Source organism: Saccostrea cucullata, unplaced genomic scaffold (assembly GCF_032062105.1).
Source record: "Saccostrea cucullata isolate Sc308-1 unplaced genomic scaffold, CSIRO_AGI_Scuc_v1 ctg6565, whole genome shotgun sequence".
Taxonomy (NCBI): domain Eukaryota; kingdom Metazoa; phylum Mollusca; class Bivalvia; order Ostreida; family Ostreidae; genus Saccostrea; species Saccostrea cuccullata.
The window spans coordinates 31,581-45,226 of NW_026932673.1; the positions used below are offsets into that span (position 1 = coordinate 31,581).

A 13,646-nucleotide genomic window follows, 5' to 3' on the forward strand; every position below is an offset into this window, starting at 1 on the left:
TTTTGACAATTCTGTCTGCTACAAAATTCGTATACCTTTCGTTCTTAGGATCCAGGGCAAAGAGGGGGAATTTGAGATATCCCGAACCCGATCTAATTTATAGCTAACCCAACTCAAATAGCAATAACAAAGTTTTCCTCATAAAATAAAGGCATCTATTCTTTAATTAATAGATGCTATTGTAAATATATAAATATTAACATGATATTGGTCTTTATTATTTTCTTTTATCCCATCCTTTTTTGATGGTAGGCATATCAGTTCCTGCTTTTTGTTATATCTAATTTTAGGGGGTCAGATTGCATAATATGATACCAAAGATTTTTGTATTCTTTCGAAGTTTTTTTTAGTTTTGTCTGACCCCCTTATAATAAGTTTATATTTTTGTTTTGCGTCATTTACTTCAATAAATGACATTTTTTTCACTTTCACTACTGTTGTTATTTTCTTTTACTCCATCAAAAAACTAGCTCGTGACTTGGCTTCGGTCTTGCATTAATAACAAAGGAACATAAATAAGAATTAATCAGCAACTGTCGCAGAAAAGGGTTGTGCATTTATTTTTGCAACAGTTGCAACCTTATTTTTCATGATAACAACCAAAGAAAGCATTTTCTTTAATATTTCCCTATCAATTAAAGAAGACAGGCTTATTTTTTCTTGTTGAAAACTGTTTCAATTGTTTAATGCATAATTGTGTAAACGTGTTTTAAATATTTCGTTATTTATTAAGGTCTTCCGTTTCCAACGGAAGACCTTATTGTTTTCGTTCGGTTTCTTTTCCCCTATTATTATTAAGGTCTTCCGTTTCCAACGGAAGACCTTATTGTTTTCGTTCGGTTTCTTTTTCCCTATTATTATTAAGGTCTTCCATCTTCAGCGGAAGACCTTCTTGTTTTCTTAGGTTTCTTTTCCACTATTTTTATTAGGGTCTTCAGGTTCTCCAACGGAAGACCCTTCTATTATTTTATTGTTTCTTTTTCACTTTTATTATTATTATTCTTCCTTTTTTTTCATCACAATTTTTGTGCAGAAGATTTCTCGGAGATGCATGGACGGATTTCTTTGAAATTTTCAGAGATGATGTATCATGATCTAATCCTGATCGATTTTTTCTAATTTTTGAAAAATCACTTCCGGTCGGAAGTTATCGCCCTTTAATCGAATTTTTAGTGACCATTTTGTTGACTCAAAAACTCAAAAAACGATAGAAGCTAGAGTGCTGAAATTTTCAGTGAATTTGAGACGACATGTTGTAGTTGTGCACCTATATTTTCAAATCTTCCGGAAGTGCCTAGTATGGAAGATTGGTAGGGTCAAAATTTAGGACATGTATCATGAGTGAATTTTTGAGAAATTTTGCATCATATTTTTTAAAGTATAATTATTTTGTTAAAACATACTGAACAATATTTGTGCAAAATGACAAGGTCTTTTATATGATATCAGCAAAAAGTGCTGAGTCATCAATTTAGGGCTGAGAGGGGCAAAAAGTCTTCAATCTATAACTCTTTAGCGTTTAGTATTTTGTTATACATTACTGAAGACAAAAATGTTTATCTTAACAATCTAAAACTACATATTATAATTTTTATGTGGTATGATACATAATTAGGGGCCACAAGGGGCCAGAATGCTCAATCTTTGACGCTTTATATCTCGAAAGTGAGAAATATTTTTATAAATAATATCGAACAAAAGATGTTTAAAATAAAGTTCTGAACAATATGCAACCTTTCATTTTTCGCTAAACGTAACCATTAGGAGTTGAAGGGTTGGCCCCTAAATATTTCTTGTGCAAATAACTCGAAAACGAAACAGAATCTCTGAATAGTTATTGAACAAAAAGTGATCAGAATCATTAGAGGTTTGAGGTAAAATTTAGAAAAAGGGGCTGGACACTCAAATTAAGGGCCGAGAGGGGCCAAAAGTCTTTAATTGATATCTCTTTAGCAGGCAATATTTTGTTATATATTACTGACGCAAAACTGTTTATCTCAACAATCTACAGCTATATATTCTGATTTAAATGTCGTATGGTACATAATCATGGGCCATAAGGGGCCAAAATGCAAAACCTTTGACGCTTTATATCTCAAAAGTGGGAAATATTTTGATAAGTGATATTGAACAAAAGATGTTCAAAATAATGTTCTGAACAACATACAACCTTTCATTTTTCGCTAAACGTCCCCATTAAGAAGTTGAAGGGTTGGCCCCTAAATATCTTGAGCAAATAACTCGAAAACAAATTAGAATATCTGAATAGTTATTGAAGGAAAGGTGTTCAAAATCATTAGAAGTTTGAGGTAAAATTTAGAAAAAGGGGCTGGGCACTCAAATTAAGGGCCGAGAGGGGCCAAAAGTCTTTCATAAAAAACTCTTTAACAGTCAATATTTTGTTATACATTACTGAAGCAAAAATGTTTATCTCAACAATCTACAACTATATATTATGATTTGAATGTCGTACATTACATAATTAGTTGCCACAAGGGGCTAAAATGCTAAATCTTTGACGCTTTACACCTCAAAAGTGGGAAATATTTTGATAAGTAATATTGAACAAAAGATATTCAAAATTATGTTCTGAACAATATGCAACCTTTCATTTTTCGCTAAACGTAACCATTAAGGAGTTGAAGGGTTGGCCCCTAAATATTTCTCATGCATATAACTCTAAAAACAAATAAGAATCTCTGAATAATTATTGAACAAAAAGTGATCAAAATCCTTAGAGCTTTAAGATGATATGAATAAAAAGGGCCCATTCCTCAAATTAAGGGCCGTGAGGGGCCAAAACCCGAATTTTTAAGTCTTTAATGATCAATATCTTTTTACAGATTATGGAAAATCATTATTTTAGAATGAAAATCTCAATCAAAATCATATCTCATCTCATCAAGAATCGGACGGAAGACCCACTCGTTGCTCGCAACGAGATTGTATCTAGTTATTATTGTTTTTTATTTCTTACCGATTTTGTACGCACGATTTCTCGAGAACAGCTCGATCGATTTTCATGAAACTTTCAGGTCTGATAGAACATTAAAAAATCTAGACATATATTTTTATTTTAATGACTTCACTTCCGGTTCACTTTGTCCGGCAGATTCCTCAAAAAGCATTAAACACAGAAGCATGAAATTTTCAGTGATGCTAGAGCAACCTTTGGAGAAGTGCACGAAGTATATCATAACTACCGGATGTACGAAACGCCGACGCTCGCTATGGTCCGAAAATAGTCCTATCGAAAAATTCAAAATTTCTGACACCTTTTCTTCAATATCTTTTTACCTAAAAATATTTTGTTAAAACATAAAACAAAAGAAGTGTAGAATTACATGATCTTTCAAATGATATCTCGAAAAAAGGACTGACCCCTACAATTAAGGGCCGCAAGGGGCCGAAAGTTTTTCCTTAATATCTCAAAAAGTATCGAGAATTTGTAATATGTTAAAGAAGCAAAGTTGTTCAAAATGTTAAGCTTAATCTATTTGGGTCGTCAAAATTTGTCCGGTGACGTCACTTCCGTAAAACCGGAAGTAGTCAAAAAATGCGTATATTGCCGTTCTTGACAAGTTTTGGGGTAACATCTGTCACTGGGAGCATAAAATTCAATTTTCCGTCCGTCGTCGTCACTTCCGGTCAAACCGGAAGTTGCAAAAAATGGCTAATTTTTGCATTAATTAATATAGATTTGGAGGATTTAAACCATGTTGGATGTATTAATTTATTTTTTTAAATAGTGAAAGTTACTTCCGGTCAAACAGGACGGAAGACCTACTCGTTGCTTTGCAACGAGCTTTGCTCTAGTTATTATTATTTTTCTTACCGATTTTGTGCACGCGAGTTCTCTGAAACGGCTCCGTCGATTTTCACGAAACTTTCAGATCTGATAGATATTAATCTGAACCTTATTGGAAATTTTTTATATGAACGACGTCACTTACGGTCGTGAGATACGGACGATTTACTGATTTTCAGAGGGTCAGCTTGTCCTGGCAATCACTGAAAAACGAGGAAGATATTGACTTGAGGTTTTCAGTGAAGGTAGAGGAAGGATTGCTAAATTACTTCTTTGAGTCTATATGTTTCTAGCGCAAAAGGCGTTGAAGCTACCTTGAGCTCGAAAAATAGGCTCGGAAAATTTAACAGTTTTCTCTGATATCTTTATACCTGTCAATAACTTGTTATACAATATATAATAAAAGTTGTGCCGAATTAAATTTTCTTTCATTTGATATGAAGAAAAGGGGTGTGACCCCTCAAATAAAGGGCAGAAAGGGGCCGAAAGACTTTCATCTAGAACTCTTTATTTATCAATTTTTTGTTATAAATAACTGCAGCAAAAATGTTTATCATAAGAATCTGCATCAATGCATTGTAACATTTTGATAATATGTTACTTAATTAGGGGCCATTAGGGAACAAACTGCTCAATCTTGGAATTTTTATATCTCCAAAAGGGGAAATATCTTAATAAGCAGTATTGAATGAAAGATGCTCAGAATCGTCTTTTAAACATTATACAACCATTCTATGTATAGAAAAACGTCCCATTAAGGATGCAAAGGAATGGCCCTAATGTTTTTATCCTATTTAACTCGAAAACAAAAAGAAATTTCTATATAGTTGTTGAACAAAAATTCTTTGAAATGAGAAACCTTATCATTGGATAGGAAGAAAGGGTTTGACCCCTCAAATGAGGGGCCATTAGGGGCCAAAAGACTTCCATCCATAACTACATGTATTTAATAATTCTATAGAAAGTAAAAGAATTTAATCAAAGGAGAGAAGTCTTGGCATCATTATGATCTAACAAAGATCATAGTCAAAATCATATCTGATCAAATGGATGGAAGACCTAATCGTTGCTCGCAACGAGATCTCATCTAGTTTTAATACTAATTTCATACTATCGGGATACTCTAAAGGTTTTTTCTTAAGTTTTGGGGGTTTTAAGATATTCTTTGTAAATTTTGCCAAGTAGTTTTCAGTCATGATTATTTTTACTGACCGGTCAATTTAATTATTGTTAATTTCTGTAACTCTATAATACTCAGTTTTAAGTGTTTCACTTGTAAATGTTAGAGTAGAGTGCACATCTCTAAATCAGAATGAACCTCAGATTATGTTCAAAATTAATTAAACATGAAAGAAATTTATACACATTTCATTCATAAATTTTTTTTTTGCATTACATAGATTGAAATTAGGGTCATTGTTGACCAGCATGTTCAATGATGTGTAAAGCTGATATGTACATGTACACCCAAATAACATGCATTGATTTTCTGTCCAAAGGCGATTGATACCGCAGGTGTTGATACCATTTTATAAACATTAATCGGCCAAGAAAACACAAGCAAAACAAAAAAGAAATAAATCACAATTCCCGGTATTTTCAACTATTTATTTTAAAAATAAATGTACTCTTTTATTAAATTGTTTATAAATGAAAATTACCGGTAATTCATTAATAAATTTCCCAATGATTATTCACATTGTTTATGTTACGGAAGAATGATACAGTTGCATAATATTATTTCATGGTCATTAATAAATTGTTAGGTTTTATTTGAGTTTTACATGGAATACTCTTTTTATGTAGAGTGATACTTGTAGAACGTGTAGCTTTTTTAATTGAAAAATCCATAATGCCTAACTGTAATGATTATTTTTAAATTGTGCCAATGCAAATTTGAATGCATACATGTGAATTTACATTAAATAATAAAAAAAAAGCCAACATGTAAATTTTTTTTTTCATGAATCTGTAGATTATTTTTAGGGATAAAATTTTTCTCCTGACTTCCTTATTTAACAACTTTTTTTCAGACTTATTCTAAACTACATTTGTGTAAATATACAGTCCCTGAAAAATATTATTTAACTATAATAATCTCTACTTATTAAAAGATTATAATAACTCCTTCCTTATCAAACAGTTTAAACTCAACTCTGCTGCAAGTAAACAAAAGAACAGGGAGCCTGCAAATTCACAATACACACGGGAGAGGAGTATATCATGTCACTCAGAACCCTTTTCACATATCAGTGAACAAAGCAGTCCCAGGGACAGCTAGGAGTGCTTTTTAGAGCAGTCCCACAGTGGTCCCAAAGCAGTCCAGGGGACTGCTTTCTGGGACTGCTTGGGTGTCAGATTGGGTCAGGTCGGTACTGTATGACGTCACAATAGGGAGGCATAAATATTCATGATTACATGATTACATTGTACGACAATTTTTGTGATCAAGCAGCCACGGAGAGAGAGAGAGCTATATATATATATATATATATATATATATATATATATATATATATATATATATATATATATATATATATATATATATATATATATATATATGCGGACTCTGGACCGTGGCTTGAGACGATGTAGAGAACTGATTGTATGTCAACCATGTCAATACACATGTATCATGGAGGGGGCATATTTTTTCAACCTAGATTTTACATAAAACTTGTTGTAGCTCACAGCTGGTAAACTGCAGTTCAGTATTTTAAAAAAAAAATTGAAATCAATTTTTTTTCATGCAATTGTCATACATGTCAATTCATGACTGAATTAAGTACCACTCAGAAAGCGTTAGATTTCTTTTATAGAAGACTCCAACCGATGAAGGCGAGGAACATAATGAGCATGGTGGTGGATCCAACATTTGACGCTTTGCTCCCTTAAATTAAGAAAAATGATTAGAATATTATAAAATACCAACAACAATCACCGGATGTCACAAGTAAATTAAAATGTTAATGTAATATATATCGTAAAACCACTGATTTTAAGTTGTCAATTAGTTTATATCTTAAAAATCTCTAATCAAAACCGTTATCCCAGAGTTTACATGTAATTAAGAAAGATTACTAAATAATGTGCACTGGAGATATTTCACAAATCTTCTTCTTCTCTTCTTCTTCTTTAATTTGCCTGGCTGAAAGTTGGGTATTATCGCACATCTTCTTCTCGTAAAACCATTTATACACAGATCAAGACGGTCATTACTTTTTACCGTGTGCTTATTTAGTAATGATGAAAATAGAATAACCCAAGCTGTGATTACAGCATTGCTCTATTCTAATACATTTAATAAGATTTGAATTTTTTTTAAAATTAATACAGTTTTATAAGATTAATGATATATTCTATTAAGAAATTATACACGATACGATTTTGAGGTATAATACAACTATCATGATACAAATCTTACCGTGTATACTGTTTTTGGAACTTGAGTCCAATCCTTTTGACATATTTTCAATACAGTATGGTGAGAATTAATTTTTAAATCCATAGTTCATGGGAAAGCCTCCTCTTTTTATCATTCTCATAGAAGAAAATTCTTAAAATTTATCATGTTGCACAAAATGTTAAAAAAGGGGGCTTTTGAATTAGAAAACTCCAGTGAAGTATAACTTACTAGAGGTGTTCCATCGGCACTGAGCAACTCTCCAGCTGCAAAAAAAGAAGTTTACCACAAAGCAGAATATATTTGTTATATTGTTAAAAGTTGATAAACTCGTGAAAATTGGAAATGTCCTTTCCCATTAGTTGACATACCTCTGCAGAAATTACAAGAGGCTGCACAATTTGACTCCATGACTCCTAGGACGAACTGCAGCTCACAGAAGCCTCGATCTCTGAGTAGACCACACGACTGTCCAATGTCCTCGAGCAGCGCTTCTGTGCTGAAATATTTAATATAGATGGCGATCATCACAAGAAATTTCTTTTAAAAACGGAATCTTCTTTCTAAAATTAAATAAGCTAAATCCCAACAACTGCTTTAAATCAAAGAACTGCCACTACCAACAACTTACGTCCTAGTTCTACTGATTTCACTGATTTTAGTTTTTATGTTCAATATTATTTTGCCTTAGCTTTTATCCCATTACTGTATCATCTCGATTTCAATAGAATGTTTTTTTTTTTTTGTGCCTTTTTATTTTCCCAGCCGTTTGTTTGACTGATACTCACCATTACATAAGTTGCACGCTGCTTTACAGTACATCTCCACGAACCGACTCCTATTACAATATCCCTGTCTTGCCCTAATAGTCACAGAATCGGTTCATATCCTCACAGGCTCCTAGAGAAAGTTTTTACACCAAAGAGATCAGTAAAACACAACCCAAACAAAGCAATAAAACAAAACACCAAACAAATCAACAAAACAAAACACAACCAAATCTATTAGGAAGCCAAACAGCTTTTGGGGAGATAATTTCTTTCAATAGTACTAGTGTTAATTAAACTTTTATGGTAACCCAGTCTATGGGTCACATCAAAACTGCCAATTTCTCTGAAACAACATGAACAGATATAATCTGGGGTGGTGGATACCTTCTGTGGGGGTGGGGGGTTCTGATCGTGGAGGAGGAGACGGAGGTGGTGGTCACCAGGGTGGTGCCAGAACAGTTCTGGACCGGGTTGTTTGGGTTGTTGGTGGGACATTTACGGGACAGTCCTTGCCGACCAAACCTTCTCCCGGACAACTCATTAGACATGCTCTGAGGAGAGAAAATCAATTACATGTATATTTATGTAAAGGAGAAAGGCCTCAAACTGTCCATTCTGTTCAAGAACTAATCGAGGGTCGTAGGCCCGAGATTAGTTTCTTTTCTCTCACAGAATGGACAGTTTGAGGCCTCTCTACTTAAAACATGATTCTCTTTGTTCTAAGAATTTAAAGAAAAATGTGAAAAAACAGTAGCACACATACAATTAATTCAATGTTTACAGAATGGACAGTTATAGGTAAGCTTGGGTGCACAACAATTTGTTGAATAGCCCCAGTATTCAGATTAAAGTAACAAAAGGTCTTTGTCTAAAGAATGGACAGTTACAGGTGGATTTTGGGGGAAGGTAGTATTTATATAAGAATGCAACTCCTCAAAATGGTTTATATTTTGCGTTGTAAAGACAAACATGTTTTCCCCTTTTTTGGAGATCCGGGATATATGACAAATGAAATCGAATTGAAAAAAAAATATGCACAAAACCAGTGATATTTTGACCTGGAAACAGAGAATAGGAAGCGTTAAAGAAAATATTATCTCCTTAAAAATTCGATGACAAATACAATATTTTGAATTCCAACCGCGGAATTTTTTTTCAATTTTAAAACAGTTTTTGGGGAGATATAATAATTGCAGCAGTGTATTTGTGAAATGCAAATTGTGTTCCGAGTGTTGGATAGCCATTAGCTAAACTTCGACTTGAAAATGTATATTAAATCAGATCTGGAAATGTTTTAATTTTAATTATTTTCTACGGAAAATTTACTGCGGCAGTATAGTTTTCATGGTGCAAACTGTTTTTGGTGATGGATTTAATTCTAGCCTACTTCAAGCTTAAAATGGATTCTTCTCGAGGGAAAGATGCTTCCAAAATGTGAAATTGTGTCATTTAATTCAATTTTGTTAAAAAATAAAACCCGATGCAGACACTGTGTTCAGGATTAACTTAAATCTCCAAGTTCATTTTGTTATTTCCATGTACATTAAATCATTTTTAAATGTATTAGGAATCACTGTCAAATTTTGGAGAGTATGCCGGGGATAAAATAGGGGGAATCAGGGGATAATTTGCATAAGGGGGAAAACCCTTTAAAAAGTGGAAATCATGGATAATTTGCATAAGGGGAAGCCCGTTATGCTAAAAACCCCATGTTTCCCACTATTGTTGATGCCCGGGATACCTCCTAATTAGACATGATTCCTTATATTTTCCCTTTCCTTGTGAAAAAAAATTGTAGACTTAGACATTAAAAATGTGACTAAAAGATTTAAAAACACAGGACTTTTATGCCAATTTCAAACCTCACACCACGTCAAACACAAAGGCAGCCGCACGAGATTTACATGCATATTTGGCCTCCTTAGCGTCAGACACACAGACAGATGCGCACGAGATTTTCCCTGGTATTAGGCCCCCTTACTGCTGACCTATCACCTGCCTAATTTACATTCCGGCAGAATTATAAAAAATAAACTCCCCCAAATTTCAAACAGTTATCATAAAAAAAAAAATAGAAATGGAAATATTTTGTTTTCTTTCCTTTTTGTGCACATGCCAAGGTTTACCTGTCTTCCATTCTGTTTTTTTTAACTGTTATTCTTTTTGAAAAAACTGGATTGTTAGGGGAGTTATCTCAACATTATGCTAGAGAATGGACAACACAAACAAAAGGTTTACGTCCAATCATGTTTTAAAAGGAATTAAAAGAGATAGTTTCAAGGCTGACATTCTGGTTGATGTAGGGTCATACCGGCACAATTATACATAATGTTGGCAAGCTTGATGTCGTTGAAGCTGAGTCCGGGTGCTCTACCAATAATATTTTGGAAACGGGAGTCTATTGTTTCACTGTTATTTACCGTTAGTTGAAAAATCCTAAATTTTAAAATAAATTTTGATAAACATATTTTACTAATCCTTTATTCAAATTTTGAAAAGGGATCCTATACCGGTATTTGTATAGGGCAAATATTTTTTGCATCAGTAGAAGTATATAGTTTTGGGAAAAAAAAAATTACCCTGGCTCCTGGCATACGCTTCGTAATCGTAAGGTACTTCGAAATTATTGACTCGGCTCATGGGGAAACTTATTAAAATTGAAGAGAACCGGTTTGGGTATACTTTCCGTGCGTATCCGGAAAACCCGTCCCTGTCCGGTCTGGATTGTTGTGTTGGAATCCAACAGCGTGTCCCATTTCGTGGACCAAAATTCTCCTCAAACATCGAGGTTATCATTTATTTATGTCTTAATCTTCGTTTCTGTGCTACTGCAGAAAACAAATAGTAGGTATTGAAAGATCATGAAAATCTAGTTTAACACACTGCAGCATTGCACTTTTTAGAAAAAATAAAATACTCTAGTAATGTTTACGGACAGTTCATGGTTTTTTTATTATTCTTTGATAAAATAATGTACATTCTGTATTGCAGAAGTTGTGGTTTAAGAAAAAAAATATTTGAAAGAAGAATATGTTTTTATGAAGTGTGAAATTGTATTACTATACACATCCCCTGGCCAAGCTGATCGGCTAACATTCCCTATCGCCCCAAAAAAGATGAACACCTAAAACAAATCCAGACTTTTATCAATACTAATAATAATTAACATGTTTTCTCAAAAAATATTATGTAATTTGTAAATAGTTAATTTAATGAGCTACATCAAAAAAAAAGATATACATGCACACTCACCCTTGTCCATTCTGGAACCTGACGGCGCGGGCTTCGCCATTCCTTTGTCTGAACACGACAAAGTGTCTCGGTTCCAGTCGCTGATAGCTAGGTTCATCTGTTTAATCGGTCATAGCTGTAAGTAGAAGTCAATTGCAAAACTGCTTCAACGATCGTCATGTTGTATTTATAACATGATTCAAAAAAAATTACAAATATTTTGTAACATAATTTTAAAAAAAATGTTCAGTTAAGGTGGCTCATTCATCCCCAATTTATTTTAAATTTTAAAACAACACCACTTATAATGTAGATGTCAAAAATCCAGATGGGGGTTTTGATATCATAAATATTTTTATAGAATTTTTTATTTTTTTTTTTTTGGGTTTTTTTTTAGTGAAATGTTTTATTTCAGGTTTATCATTCACAGAATTTAGAACTTTCAGTATCAAATGATGGCATCTTCTTAAGACAATACACAAAGTGAAAATACCTCATAATACCTAATAATAATTTTATTAGAAAAAAAATTTTTTCCTAGAAAACAATTAATGTCATTATCTTTTTTTTATATGCATAAAACAATTTAAAAATGTGTTTGAAGAGACAAGGAAGGTATATCAATGAATTACATGTGTCAAATTGCATGAAGAAAGTTTTAACGAAATGAAAAATCCAATTAAAAAAATATTTGGTATAAAAAGTCCACTTTCAAGAGTTATCTTTCCAATTAGCCAAAAACCCAAAAAACTATGGAACGTTTGACATTACATCTAAAATTCAGAATAAAGCTTTAAATTCCAGAATATAGATTTAAATCAATAATACAAATATATGAATTAACACCAACACAGTAAATACCGCAATTGAATAAAATTTTAATTTCAACAAGGTTGTAGATTTTAATTTTAATTTCCTCCCTACATACATGTCAGTGATAGAGTTCACTGCATGCATGGATATGAAATTGACATTACTTCTTTGGCGAAGATTTGACTGTTGCTTTCTTTTGTTTCTGCCTAAAAGCAATTTTTTTGGTTTATGATAATAACCCGTTACTTTGTTTTCCTGTTTACAGCACCGCATGTTTCATTTTTTTAAAGCGTTTTAAAGGTCAGGGTCATAGTATAGAGGTACCTATACAACTCGTCCCCTGAGAAAACCGGTACAAATGGAGATTTATTTTTGTGTAGTACGTCATCAAAAAGTGGTGTAATGAGCCTTTAAGTATGAATCGTGTGCAGTTCCATTTTAAATTTTTTTTTTTTATTTTTCTAGTAAAACTCACAAAATGTGTTTGGTGCAATTTCATAAGGAACTATTTTATTTGGCCATCTGCGTTGCTCGGACCGCATTGCTTTCCCTTTTCTCCTACTCATTTTATTTTCTCCATTCAAAAAATTTAATGGGTGGTATATATTAAGGCAGTACTTGGTGATATGTTAAGGTAGTGCGTTGTGATATATTAGGTAGTGCGTGGTGATATGTTAAAGCGTGGTGGGATAGTTAAGGTAGTGCATGATATGTTAAGGCAGTGCGTGGTGATGTGTTAAGGTAGTGCGTGGTGATATGTTAAGGTAGTGCGTGATTATATGTTAAGGCAGTGCGTGGTGATGTGTTCAGGCGGTGCATAGTGATATTTGTGTGTTTGAAGATACCTTTTTTTTTTCTTGCTGCATATAATCTTTAATGTCATCATTATGTCGTGTTCTACTCTGACGGTAGGGTTCCGGCTACCCACGGCCCCAAGATAAAAACTCATACCTGTATTCAGAAAAAATCACAAAACTTTATTTACAATCGCTCTGTTTAGGTGTTCAGAAAGAAATCACCTAACATATTAGCATTCAAAGTGCACACCCTTTTAGGATGCAAGAAAATATCATTTTGCTTGTCAAAGATTAATTTTATGACACTGGATTGTAGATATCGTCACATTTGCCCCAGAAAAAAAATTGAAATAATAAAATAAAAAAGGCTTATGGACATTTGCGAAAAAGCTACAGTGGAGTGCGGACTTAGATTCATTTTTAAATAAAGGGGAGTTAAAGTATAAAACTTATAAATAATCTCACCTCTGTTTTCATATTACAACAATATCTGTACAATAGCACAGAATATGATATTAGGCGTTTAAGCTGAATACGTTTTGACAGGTATAAATAAAAACAAAGACGATAAATGTATTTTTTTTTTTTCAATATTTTTCGGAATTCCAAGATAGAATTTTGGGGCTTTTTTTAATAAAAGCATTATAACCTCCTGTTTTCCCCCTGACCAAGGAGAAAAAGGGTTTTTTTTTACCCCCTCCCTTCCTGGTCTCCTTCCTCCCCCTTTTTTTGGGCAGTTGAAGAGGCAACATTGGATGCAGATGATCCTTTAGCATAGGAAGTAGCGTGGAAGTAAAATCCACTTGCTGGGAAGTGTGTGG

At 33.1% G+C, this 13,646-nt stretch overlaps 1 pseudogene; it reads right to left on the reverse strand.

The window, feature by feature from the left end:
- Positions 1-6,581: 6,581 nt before the first annotated feature.
- On the reverse strand, positions 6,582-11,333 carry LOC134235761 (zinc metalloproteinase nas-13-like; annotated as a pseudogene).
- Between the last annotated feature and the right edge of the window lie 2,313 nt (positions 11,334-13,646).